This window comes from Dermacentor andersoni, chromosome 8 (assembly GCF_023375885.2).
Source record: "Dermacentor andersoni chromosome 8, qqDerAnde1_hic_scaffold, whole genome shotgun sequence".
Lineage (NCBI taxonomy): Eukaryota > Metazoa > Arthropoda > Arachnida > Ixodida > Ixodidae > Dermacentor > Dermacentor andersoni.
The window spans coordinates 130,060,730-130,073,121 of NC_092821.1; positions in this window are offsets into that span (position 1 = coordinate 130,060,730).

Sequence of the window (12,392 nt, forward strand, 5' to 3'; positions counted from 1 at the left end):
TGCTGCAAGCTCAGCTCAGCGGCCTTGTGCGTGTAGCAAGCATGTGACGCCCCCGCAGGCATAATGTTCGTTCGCCGCCAGGTTCGGTGGCCTGCTAAGCTCGGCAGGCAACATTCGTCACCGCACCGCAATAAACACCGACGAGCACGGCTACTCGGCGTTCAGTCAGCGCTCAGCACCACCACGCTGCGGAGCATCCGTCTAACAGAGGGTGCCTCGAGCCCTCCCTTGTTCACGCACCCGGGTGGATCATGACGCTAGCGAGGAGTATGATCTACTCGTGACAGTACACTGCTTGTCTTCTGCGACTAAAGTCGCACGTTCTGTTCACTCACTTGTGTCTTGTTTGTATGAGCGTCAGTAGAGGCTCTTTGGTCTCCTGGTAATTAGAACGCACCAGCTACGCGGCAGCCAAGGCATTGAGGCATGCCGCATAGCTGGCAGGGCAAGCACGGCGTATACCAGCGTACGCAAGCGGCAAAAAGCCGTCATATTGAACTTTGCTCTAAAAGAAAAAGTGCACTTCGGCTTCCGGATTGAGCAACGTAATCTTGCGTCCACCTAAGTAAGTTCCATGCGCTGCCGCTGCTTATTTTCGTAGCACTGCGAAAGGTACAGTTTCACTTCTCTGAAGTTGGTTCTTTATTCTGTGCGATGTACACGGGACGCCGACGCCAGATTTTATGCGACACGGGGCCCTTAACGCTATCGCCCTATAGAACGCTACTCAGCATCGCGCGTTGTGCATGCAAACCTGGGGCTGTAGGGCAAATGCCGTTTGTTGTAAAAGTGTGTGAACGTGGCAATAACATGTAAAGCGAGCCCGTCTCAGTTTACTTACGCAGTCAAGAGGTCACCATCAGGCAAGTTTGAGGACATAAGCACAAGATAAGTAAGGGTTAGAAGCGCTGCTGACAATACTGCGACGTCATCGTTCAAATAGCTATCATAAAGGGAATAAGAATAGCGCCCGCGCCCTCAAAGTTCCTGGCCCACAGCGCATTTGTAAGACAATTGATATACTACTGTAACATGATTTCGGGAGAATACAATAAATCAGGTGATTATAATAATCCAGGGCCCTCCCCTACGCCTTCTCAGTGAAAGTCGGCTACTCAGCACGCGGCAAGTCAAACAGTGCATGTGACATTTGTAAGAGAAACACTGAATATACCGAATCAATCTTCAGAATAATAAAATCGTATGCGGCCTATATTTATTATTTGAATATGCTGTACAGAGTTACTTCAGGTTTAGGTCGATGGTGTTCAAATGTTTCATTGAGTTGTTACAAGTTTTCTATTGGGTTTAAATTAAAGCCCATAATCGATTTTAAATTAAACTTCTAATCCTCATGCTCAACGCTGTCGTGTCTTTAGCGCAGTAAGCACGATTAAGTAAGGCGTTATTGGCATTTCGGCGATATGGTTAAGAGGACGACCCTAGAGCGCAATAATAAAAACACAATCCTGGTTCAACGTTTTAAGAATGTTATCCTGGTTGCTCTTGGTGAAGAGTGCTTAAGCCAATGAGATTCTGATATCGCCACACTACCTTCTTTTTCGCTTTATTGAGATGTCTGATAAACCGCACATCAAAAAGAAATTTATGAAAGGAACATAAAACCAATGGCGACTCTAGTAAATGACAAGTAAATACTAAGGCTTCATTGCCGGTCACTACGTAAACCGTGAGTTGAAAGGATGTGAAATTCCCTGGAAAACACATTTGCTAAAATACCGTTTAAAAGCTATTCAAGAATGAAATAATCTTCCTGCTCATATCTTCAGTATCAATTTTGCCAAATGGTTGCTTTCTCGAAGGACTTCCCCAAAATGAAGAAGGAAAAGGCGATCTTGAAGCATATGGTGAGAGACCATTCGTCTCGTCGAGAAGCTGTTGCGGCCGTTAGAAAGCGACGCTCCCGACACCGCCGGACTTCAAAGAACGCTGATAAAAAATAGAAAGAAAAATAGAAATTCTCGCATATAGAAAAACCACGACGACCAGAAAAACACGAGGCCGTCCGTATGCGGCGGACGACCTCAGCGGCGACACAGGTGCTTTGTGATTTTCTTGTTGCCTAAAATTTTTTTAAAACATTAACAGAAAGAGCAAGCGAAGAAATGAGTGACTGAAATAGAGAGAAGCGAGAGAACCAACGTATTAACGTTTTCCTTGCCGAGCACGACGCTACTGCATCGAAACCTTCAAACTTCTCAAAGCTCCCGCGCAACCACTAGCGATGGTGAAATTCAATGCTACCAGAGCGATATCTCGCGTTTCCTTCGCACTGCTATTCACAGCCCCGCTTCGAAACCCCTCGCACTCAACGCTCTTGGCTGGCTCCATCCCGTCTTCTCGCCAAACGCCCAATAAGCGAAGCGCTAGCTACGTCCCATTCTCGACATGAGATGGGGGTAGTTGTTGGCTCAGTGACCTATTCAAATGGAGAGAGGCAAAAAACTGGCTTAACAGGAAGAAATTGCTTCGCACTTAAAACAACAAAATGACCGCATTCAACAAATGTCGCTGCACAAAAGTATAGCGGCTACATCTGCGAAGGTATCTTACAATCTTTTATGAAGGCAAGTTAAATGATTGCAGCTGACGCACTAATGAATGCCGGTATAATGTAATGATTCTAATTATCACTAATATCTAAGAATTCGTCGTACTCTAACGGTGTTAATTATATCTTGGTTATCATTGTGCCAGCAAGCGGTGTGGCATGGTGCAGTGCAATAAATAAACGAAGTGGCATGGTGCAGTGCTTGGCATTTGTGGCTGTACATGCAGTGGTCATGAGCCCAAATCCCGCATATATATAGTATTTGCGGTGGATTACGTTTGCGTGACAGGAACATGCGTGCATTGATACACATGTTGAAATCGGCTGCAGTAATGCAGAAATGGGATATAAATATTCGGCATTACTTGTAGGCGACAGCGAGGACACAAAGAGACCACACATTCTGGAGGATATATTTTATCTGGAGCTACCTAGAGAAACGGAAAGTTTCTTTGGTAGCCTAATATTTGCGCCTCATATGAGATGAAAATTTTCCAGCCTACTGCTAAGGTCGCCTACGAGATAGTAACATAGAACACCTACATAAACATAGAGAAGGGAAACTGTGCCTTCCACAGTGCAACGAAAATAAGAGTAGTGGTGGCGTTGTGAACTAAAGTATGCGATCGAGAGATGGCGCTAGCAAAATCAAAACTAATATCATCATTATTACGTAGTGAGCAATGTGGCCGCAGCGGCTGGTGAGGTTCGTCGCGCTGCTCGCTCGGTGGTTTTGGGCGCTTTGTTACCGCTGTCGGCGCCGTATTCGTGTGTGCTGTAGCCTGACATGACTACAGATATATTTATTATATTGCCAGGTGACCGAGAGGCTTCAACTGAAAAACAACACTTCAAACAAGTAAGCTTATATCATTTATTGCCGTGGGGAATGAAGCAGTACATGCCACTATTTTCGTGCAGGTAAGGGGGAGTTAATGCTGTCAGTCACTGAGTTTACAACATACAGAAACGCAGATAGCCATCTACCTTGAACTTGAAAGCTGACTGAGTTTTCTCATTGTGTTAGGCCAAAGCAGGGAGAACGAAGCTTCAGACAACGATATTTATGCTGGGCTACCCTCGTACTTGTATGGCGTGCAGTGTTGCTTGACGTATTTCTAAGTAGATTGTCTGCGTTCAACGACTTCAGCTATATTAAAAAAGGAAACATAAAATGTGCTCGGCAAAGATGTACTTTCCGCAAGATAAGCTCTAGCTTCAATGTCCCATTGTTTTCATAGCACATTGGCCAGAGGCGCGAAGTGTAGGGGTAAAAAAACGCTATGCTAAATTTTACATCGCACATTGTCTGCTCTTGATATTGCTGCTGCATATTTAATGTTCAGGTGCGGCAGGAAAGGCTTCGACACGAGTGGAGTGCTCGCAGGAAAGCGAGAAACGTTGTGGAGTCAACAGTGCTACAAGGACCTTTGCAGATATTGTGTCAATAAACAAGTACACGAAATGAACGTATAAGGCCAATTAATGCTCAGGGATCCTTGGAAAATGCAATTTACGATTTCATGTTGAAAAAACAGCTCACTTTGTGTATTCAAACAAGTCAGAGAGATTGCAAGGAGATGAACATTTCCATTGAATAACAGAGATGAGCAAGGGAAGCTTCAGCCTGGAGCCAACTTTACAACAAGCAAACATATCTGTGAGGCCCTTGACAAAGACAAGTTCCCACTCTGAGGCTTCCCTTGCTCGTTTACTGTTGACGGTCTGAATTTTAAGCCAAACTTACTCCGAGTATATTTCAAAGAGTTTTTGAGAACACACTGCTCAGGTTTGCCATCTGCTGTTTGAAGAGAAAGAAAAATTGTTTTAGTGATTTGTCATGTTTGAGAAGTGTGGAGTAGGCCGGCAGTGCCCCCCCCCCCCCCCCATTTCCCTTTTCTAGCTTTCTCTGATGGTGCAGGGCTAGCCTAGTTATGGATTTCAAGCAAACATTACATGTGCCTTTTGTAGTTAACAAATGTAAAATAATGCGCGTATCCAGATCTCATTCTAATCCTAGCCCTTGCCATCTGAACAACGCTCTGTTAGATTTCTTCATGTCATATAAATATCAGGGTGTACTCATTACAAATAACCTAAATTGGACCATTATTATAAAACACGTCATCAACAATCTAATCAGATGCCGGGTGCTTGTGGCGCAACATTTCCAAAGCACCGTCTACTTCAAAACTACAGCGTTACAAGACTCTAGTTCGCTCGAAACCTGAATCTGCATCGGCAATATGGGATCCTAGTAGCGTTAATTTTACTAGTTCACTCTACTCGTTTCATTATTTCTCATGATAACCGTACCACGAGTACCTCAATGAAAACTAACCTAGCACTTATTCCACTAGCTAACCGCCGCAAAGTCCCCCCCCCCCCCCCTCTTTTCGCTATTTCATAAAGGTTTCCATAACACCACACTTCATGACGACTTCATACTGCGACCTTGGTACATCTCAAACAGCGTTGGTCATCGTATTAATGTAGGAAGTTATTGATGTTGCACGAAGTGCTTCTTTCAAGAGGTGTAGCGTCGCGCGTTAGTGCTAGCGTTCACCCCTTGAAGATGCATTACCAACAAGCCCGCATTGAAACCCTGGTGATCTTTCTTTCAATCTTTCATCCTCCGCACATCTCAGTAATGGAACCACCTTCCCTGAAGTATGATAGCCATCACCAATAGGAAACTTTTTTGCAACGCATTGGGTAACATTGTATACTCAGGAGAATCATTATGTTACCAGAACTCACTGCACTTGTATGTGTGTTTGCTTTACTCTGCTACTTTGTAACCACTCCCCGTTTTAATGCCATATGGCACTGAAAGTACTTTAAATAAAAGATATACTAATAAATTGAAGAGTGACTGCCAGGGTTTCAGGCAACATGAAGTACAATTTCTTCAAAATTGCATTGAGCGTTTTTGGAAGTTATAAGATTATTTGCAATTTCATGCAACAAATTAACGTTGTGAGGGAGCATGTGATAATTGCAGGCAATTCCCGTCAAACTGATTTGCAAAGAGTAGATGGCATAGTTTTTTAATTAGCAAGTAGGAGCTCTCTACACTGTTTCTTCTTCGCTCGTCATGGCTATCGCAACTTGAAAAGAAACAAGTTGGCACTCAACATGTTACTTCTCCAGTTGTCATGAGACGCCCTTAAATGCAAGTAAGCTTGTATGTTAAAGTTTAGCATTGCCGCTCAGTAGGATACAAAACTGCAGACTGCTGCTTTCCTGATGCTCACACCCCTCTATCTTGTAAACTTGCAAACATTTCATGGTGAGGCCCATAGTTCAAGAGGACCTGTTGTCATTATGGTGACTGTTGAACTTCTTATGGCTTGGCGTGGACAGCTTGCAGACGAATATTTTTTTTCCGTCTTCTTGAAAAGAAAAATGATGAAACCATGACATACATGCAAGAAAAAAATGGTGAAGCAAAAGTTAGTCAAATCAATAAACAAATCATGGTTCTAGGTGAAGTGTTGAGAAACATACCTTGTGAGGATTCTGGCCCATTGTACGTCCAGAGTCAATAGAGTCCAAAGGGGGGAACAAATATGAGCAGCGTCTTGGAGGCTGTAGGAGAAAGAAAAAAAGAGCCTCAGTTACTATATGGCGGAAGTGTAGGTGAGTTTGTGATTCATGTATGACTAAGAACAGTGAACAAAACGCTCCATGGCAGAAAAGCACACACACACACACACACACACGCGCACGCACACACGCGCGCACACACACACACACACGCACACACACACACACGCACACACACACAAACACACATGCAGCCACGCACGCACGCACGCACACACACGCACGCCTGTCATTCATTGGTGTCCTTGTGTGAGCTGTGCTTAGTGAAGCCTCGATTAGATTACAGTTTTGCAGCTACTAGGTAATAAACATAATAATTTTGCTATGTACCAAATGCAATTAATCCAACAATCACCGGAAGTACAATTGCACTTATGTGCAGTGAATTTATCTCAGCGTATATATATCATTTATGTAGAAACAACAAAAAGCTATTTATTACGTATGCTGGTCTCCGTGTTGGGAATTTTACTAACGTGACAAAATAACAAGAACTTTGTTTCAATTCACATTGAAGCGCAATACTTAATAATTATTATTTTTCACTTTTAGGAAATCACTACCTGAATCTGTTTTATCCGCCTCGCACGCAAGGAAATTAAAAGCTGAAAATGCGAAGCAGTGTTTTTTTTTTTATTATTATTTTTTTGCTCACCGGTGCACACAGCAAGAGCCTGCAAGGTTAATCCATTTTCGTGGGTAGTTTCCAAACGCGCTGTGCTCGGTTGCAGTGGTGAATTCCCACGCATGCTAGCACATTTTTTAAAAGGAACACGACATTGCGCGGCCAGACGCAGCAGATCATGACGACGGAAGCCGTGCATGCAGCCGTTATGGCAGTGAAACGCCGCAGCTGATAAAATTAACCCTCTTTAACGCGTTCGATTAGTGTCGGCTATCGAATGTTGGACGCATAAACTGACTGAGACATTATTGGTATCTAATCAAAACGAACCTGCGTGATGCTGCTCAAAGAAAACGACCACCCCGTTCGCAACCTTACCGCCGTAAAATTTGAATCGATAAACGACACGTACTGCAATCGATACCAGTGGACTGCTGCATATAAGACGTCCAATGAGGTCTCAAAACCTTTATTTAAGTAATAAAACACAAACTTTAATAACGAAATTTTCCTAAAAACAACTGTCTTCTTATTTGTAACAAAATGACATGTTAACTATGATGGTCGCTTACTATTTGATACATTTACAGATAAAATATGTAGCCTCGTTCATATAACTGCGTCAATTCTATAACAAAAAAAATGCAAATTAATGTGTGCAACGAAATTAAAGTAGCTCCACTTGCGCGCTTCATGCTGGAACGCGCCGCGGTCGATTTTTCGCCCTCTGTGGCGATCGCTGGAACATGTGCGGGGCCTGACAGTACACCTGCCGTATGCGCTGCTTACAGACTGCTTTGATCTAGTTTTATAGGGTTACGCTGGTCTTTTGATCTGAATTTTGATCGAGTCTTATAGAGTTACGCTAGCCTATTACCCACGACATGAGAAGTATTACACTGGCATTTTATCATATTTCTGGCCTGTGATTACTTCACAGCGTATATTTCATTTTAATCCCACACCTCAACTGCAACTTCAATGGAGGTAAAAGAACGAACTTGGTTGTGTACAAGCTCAACCTAATTAACCATAGGTATCTCTGATGGGAGACAAGATGTTACTAGTCTTAAAGCGTTCTCGGGTGTAGACACGATGACGCCTGGGCTACTACGTCTCGGGTGAAAGATTTTTAGGCAATCTCTTGGGAATGTAGCAGCATGTCTGGCTTAACCCTTTTTTTTTTTTGCGATAACTTGTGGTGGTGCTTCTTAGTGCCGCCTCCTTATGAGTAACGAAATCTCACATCAGAAGCCAGGCTTACGCGCACTTCAAGCTCCATATCACTATCAGGCGCTACAGTCTTGTCATGGCCGCCATGTCTTAACAATTGTCGATACCGAAAGCATGCTGCATACCACTCCCATTTTCTGACTCGCACAATCGGCTGCTATTCGCGCCTAGATAAGCTGTTGGTCAAAGGCGTGGGTACTATTTTGAATAGAATTAAACTCGGTGCTGCTCAAGTGTATGTAAGTTTCATAAGTATAATTTAAATGAGCTTTCGCTCCAATTCTTCGAGCTCCCAATTTGCGATAAACCGTCATCTTTGTGCAGGGGTTGTCCTAATTCACCACTGGGTTACTCTAGACTCGTGCAGGATAGCGTTGCGCCTCTTGAAGTTTCTTGCTGTATTCTTCACAACAAATACAAACATAATGGAACATGATGGACAGTTATAGCCTGTTACAGTATAATGTTGGCAAACGAAGATAAAATGCGGCTGGAAGAACAAGATGTTAAAGTTCCAAAGCTTTCTTGTCTAGAACGTGTACACTTCTAAAAGCTCTCTCGGTCATGCGCGATACCTAACAACGATGTTTGCACAGTAATCAGAAGTAAAAATTCTTCTTTCTTACAGCTCCTGCAAGTCAGCTCAAATTTCCACAACGTGTATTTACACGAAATTCTTTTTACCAAACGCTTTATCATGCCTACACTTTCCGCGTCCATATATAGACGCGGAAAGTGGTGATATTAAAAACACTTGCTAAAAAGAATTTCGTGCAAAGGCGCTTGGTAGAAATTCTACCCGACTTGTAGTGTACCAAAAAATTTACCTATGATTACTGTCCGAAAACATCGTTGTTCGCTTTTGTGCATGCTTGAGAGACCTTTCAGAAGTGCACACGGCCTAAAACGAAACATTTGGAACTTTGACATCTTATTCTTCCAGCCTCACTTTATCTTTGTATACTTTTTCTGTGCTTTGATTCGAGTAAAAGTAACCTGCCGTACTGTCTAAATATTTTTATATTCCTGCGCAGCCGACAAAAAAATAGGGTAGGCGATCAAGTGATAGATTGTGCGCGAATGCATTTTCCTGCAACCACAAGTACCTCGAGCTTGGAACACATTTTCATTTTTTTTTTCAGAATAGAAAGGTACAATAACCTTTACATATAATTTAACAATTGGTCTTCTTCGGAGACAGACCGTATCCCGAACCGTATTGTCCGAAAGAGCGTCACAGCACTTGCAGTTACTGCCTTTTCGCTTTTCCATGAAGCAACCTTCAAAAGAAGGCAGAGCGCCAGCGTGATTTGACCTTTCGTGTCAAAGGCTTATACCAGCTGCAACATATGCTGGTTGAGTAGGGAAAAAGCGGGAAATGCAATTTTACAGCGAAGCTGTAAATGACTAGGGTTCCGTGCATTTTTTGTGTCCGTCTACAAATCTGTGCGAGCAAGAACTATCATCATCAGCAATGGCTCGTGCCACTGCTCGCGCGTTCGCCGTCGTCTTCTACCACAGCTGGCTCGGTGGTGTTCATCATGCCAGCGTTCCCATGCTGCCCTTCCCTCTGCGAAGGCGCTGACGGCACTGGCCCACTCGCAGTCTTTGCGATGATTTCCCTCGCTAATTATTTGTCTCAATATGTGGCGAAATGAAAGCACGAGTGTATTTAACGTATGTTTAAGACGAATGAACGCGGATGCATGAAAAGAAATCTGTTTGGGTACCTTCGGTCACGATGACCACCGATAAAGACAATAAATGTGTTCACACTTTCGTTCAAAATTCTGTGTCACCTCTTCGCCTTGTAATACACACAATCGTTGGTCACGCACCTTTACACAGTGGAATGGCTCATGAATATTTTTGTACACAGTGTGGAGAATGCCTGTAATTGCCCGATGAGTGGCACTCGAAAATCAAGTACCCTTTGTGTTGTTGGTTATTTCTCTACATTTCGACTTGTGAATCTTGACCTATGGTGTTTGTTCTATTTCCCCAAAGCGACTAAGAGACTATGAGTGACACTTTTGTTTCGTGCTCCAGCATAGTGCAAACCACCTTACCTTCGTTAAGGTGTCTTCGTAGCCCTATGGAGGAGCACCTGTACAGTATTGCGCTAATTCAATATGGTCACTATTGCTAGAAATTGAACGCGCGACTTTTGTACAGAACACAATGAAGGATCAGGATCTAAGCCACAAAAACCGTATTGGTGCATTATGTAAGCCTAATTGATTCTTCATTTTATACACACACGTATGCACAATAACAAGTTAACTATCACTTTTGGCGTATGTATTTTTTTTTCATTCAGAAGAATATCACCATGTTGCCAACTCGATGCTGCCATTGAATATAGCGTTTGCGCCGCAACAATAAAAAAAAGTTGCAGTTTCGCCCGAAAGGCGAGGCATCGAATGCGTTAGCAAGTTACTGGACAGCTGTACGAACCAAGGATAATAGCTTCATATGCCATGTAAACTTTTAGAGAAAGGCATACTAATTGAATGACAAAGCGCGGTGTCCCGCACGCACAAGCCAACATGAACACGTCTCTCTCGATGACGGCGGAAACTATCCGGGAAAACGCGGCAGTGACGACACGCGGCAGCAGCAGCGACCGAATCGATCTTCGTGCTGCCGGTCGCATCAACGTGAACTAAGCCGCGAAAACACAGCGCAGCGCGGGCTCTGTACCCGTCAGATATGGCGGCGTGGTTGCTCCACGCTTTCCTCCGCTGCGTGTGCGAGATTGAGCCGCGAGCGCCGGTTCACCCTCGCACGCGCTTTCACTCGCATATATAGTATAGGGTGCGCGGCACGATTTTATGGCCCCTGAAGTTTGTACGGAACCTCACGGCGACGCCGACACCAACGGCGACGCAGGAAATGCGCCTGGAGTGTCTATATAATTACTATCGCAAAAAATATTCGTTAGCGCAATGTGTGAGTCGTGATATCGGGACCATCGCAAGCTCGAGAACGTTTATTTCTCTCTTGAACACTTATCGTGGTACTAGCACCATTCAGATTCGTTCGCGAGATGGCAAGAGGTTCAGTGGCAGCTTCGTGACGCCTGCCGCGCCGCCCCAAAGAAAGAGAGAGCATTACCGGCCGTTTAGTTGAGAAACGAAAGGCCGAATGGGAGCGTTGCCATATTGGTGGAAGTCATATCTTAATTCTTCCGATGGTCTTACCAAGCCATGTAAGATCAAAAGGATTTCGATAAATTATTGCGACGGCTGTCAAGGAACAGCTTTTTGCAATCCTTGTGCGCAACGCTCCTTCCACCGTAGCTGAGCCTGTCCTTAGAGCGACAAATACGGAGCGCATGCTTCCGTAGCTGCTGTCAGAGTATGAATGCCAAGACCTTCATGGCCACTGCACTCTCACTTGTACCAGAAAATGGCCAGGAGTCTCTTACCCAACCTATACGACAGGTTGTTTGGTCGACAACCAAAACTTTTGGGCAGTGGGATCACCGACTGTCATGTCCCGTATAGGGGAAAGAATTCAGTAACTTATTGGCCTTTGTAACCACAATGAGCCGAATCTTGCGTACTCGAGAAGCTCTGCGGGTCGCTACGCCGTTGAGGGCCCTTCCCTCGTCCCGGGCTGTAGAATCCTCCCAATATTCCTGTGTCGAATAGAGCAACCAATTCTACTAGGAGACATTCGTCTTCGCCCGGCCCGCGCAAGTCCGCAGTGTAGCGTTTGTCAGCTGTGCCACCACTGTGCAGAAGCTGCACACCTGTACCACGACTGTTTCTACGAAGGATTGGCTTTGGCGAGTTCCACCCCGGCCCACGTTGCCCACAGTCTCGTGAGCGCCTGTAAGAAATCGAGGAGTACTTGGCGAATACCTATCTTCCCCCTGCCCCGCGTATGCGTGTGTCAGTCTCCCGTAACTACTAAGCCTGGGTCCTCAAGCCCGCACCGGTGAAACTGAGAATGGCTACCTCCGGGGTTGAGGCCACTCTCCAGCATTGAACGATTTAATATCCTTATCCGACGCCAAACCCCAACGACGGCCTGTTCAAGCCATCTTCAGCCAGGGTCAACAAAACTACCGTGACTAACACTGTTTTCGTTTAATATAGCCTAGTCGCGGCACCTGGTGACACTGGAGCTGATTAGTCGACCATGAGCACTTGAATCGCCACGCAGCAACGGAAAATGCTGACAACATGGGAAGGTGGCAGAAGAGCATGGCTTCTGGTCATCTTGTGTCACCTTTTCGTCGATGCAGCACCGGACTTCCTATCGACGTTCGAACATCATTCCTCGTGATGCCTTCGCCGTGTCGAAAAGGCACGGCGGATTGCGTGAATCGGGGGATTGTCCCTT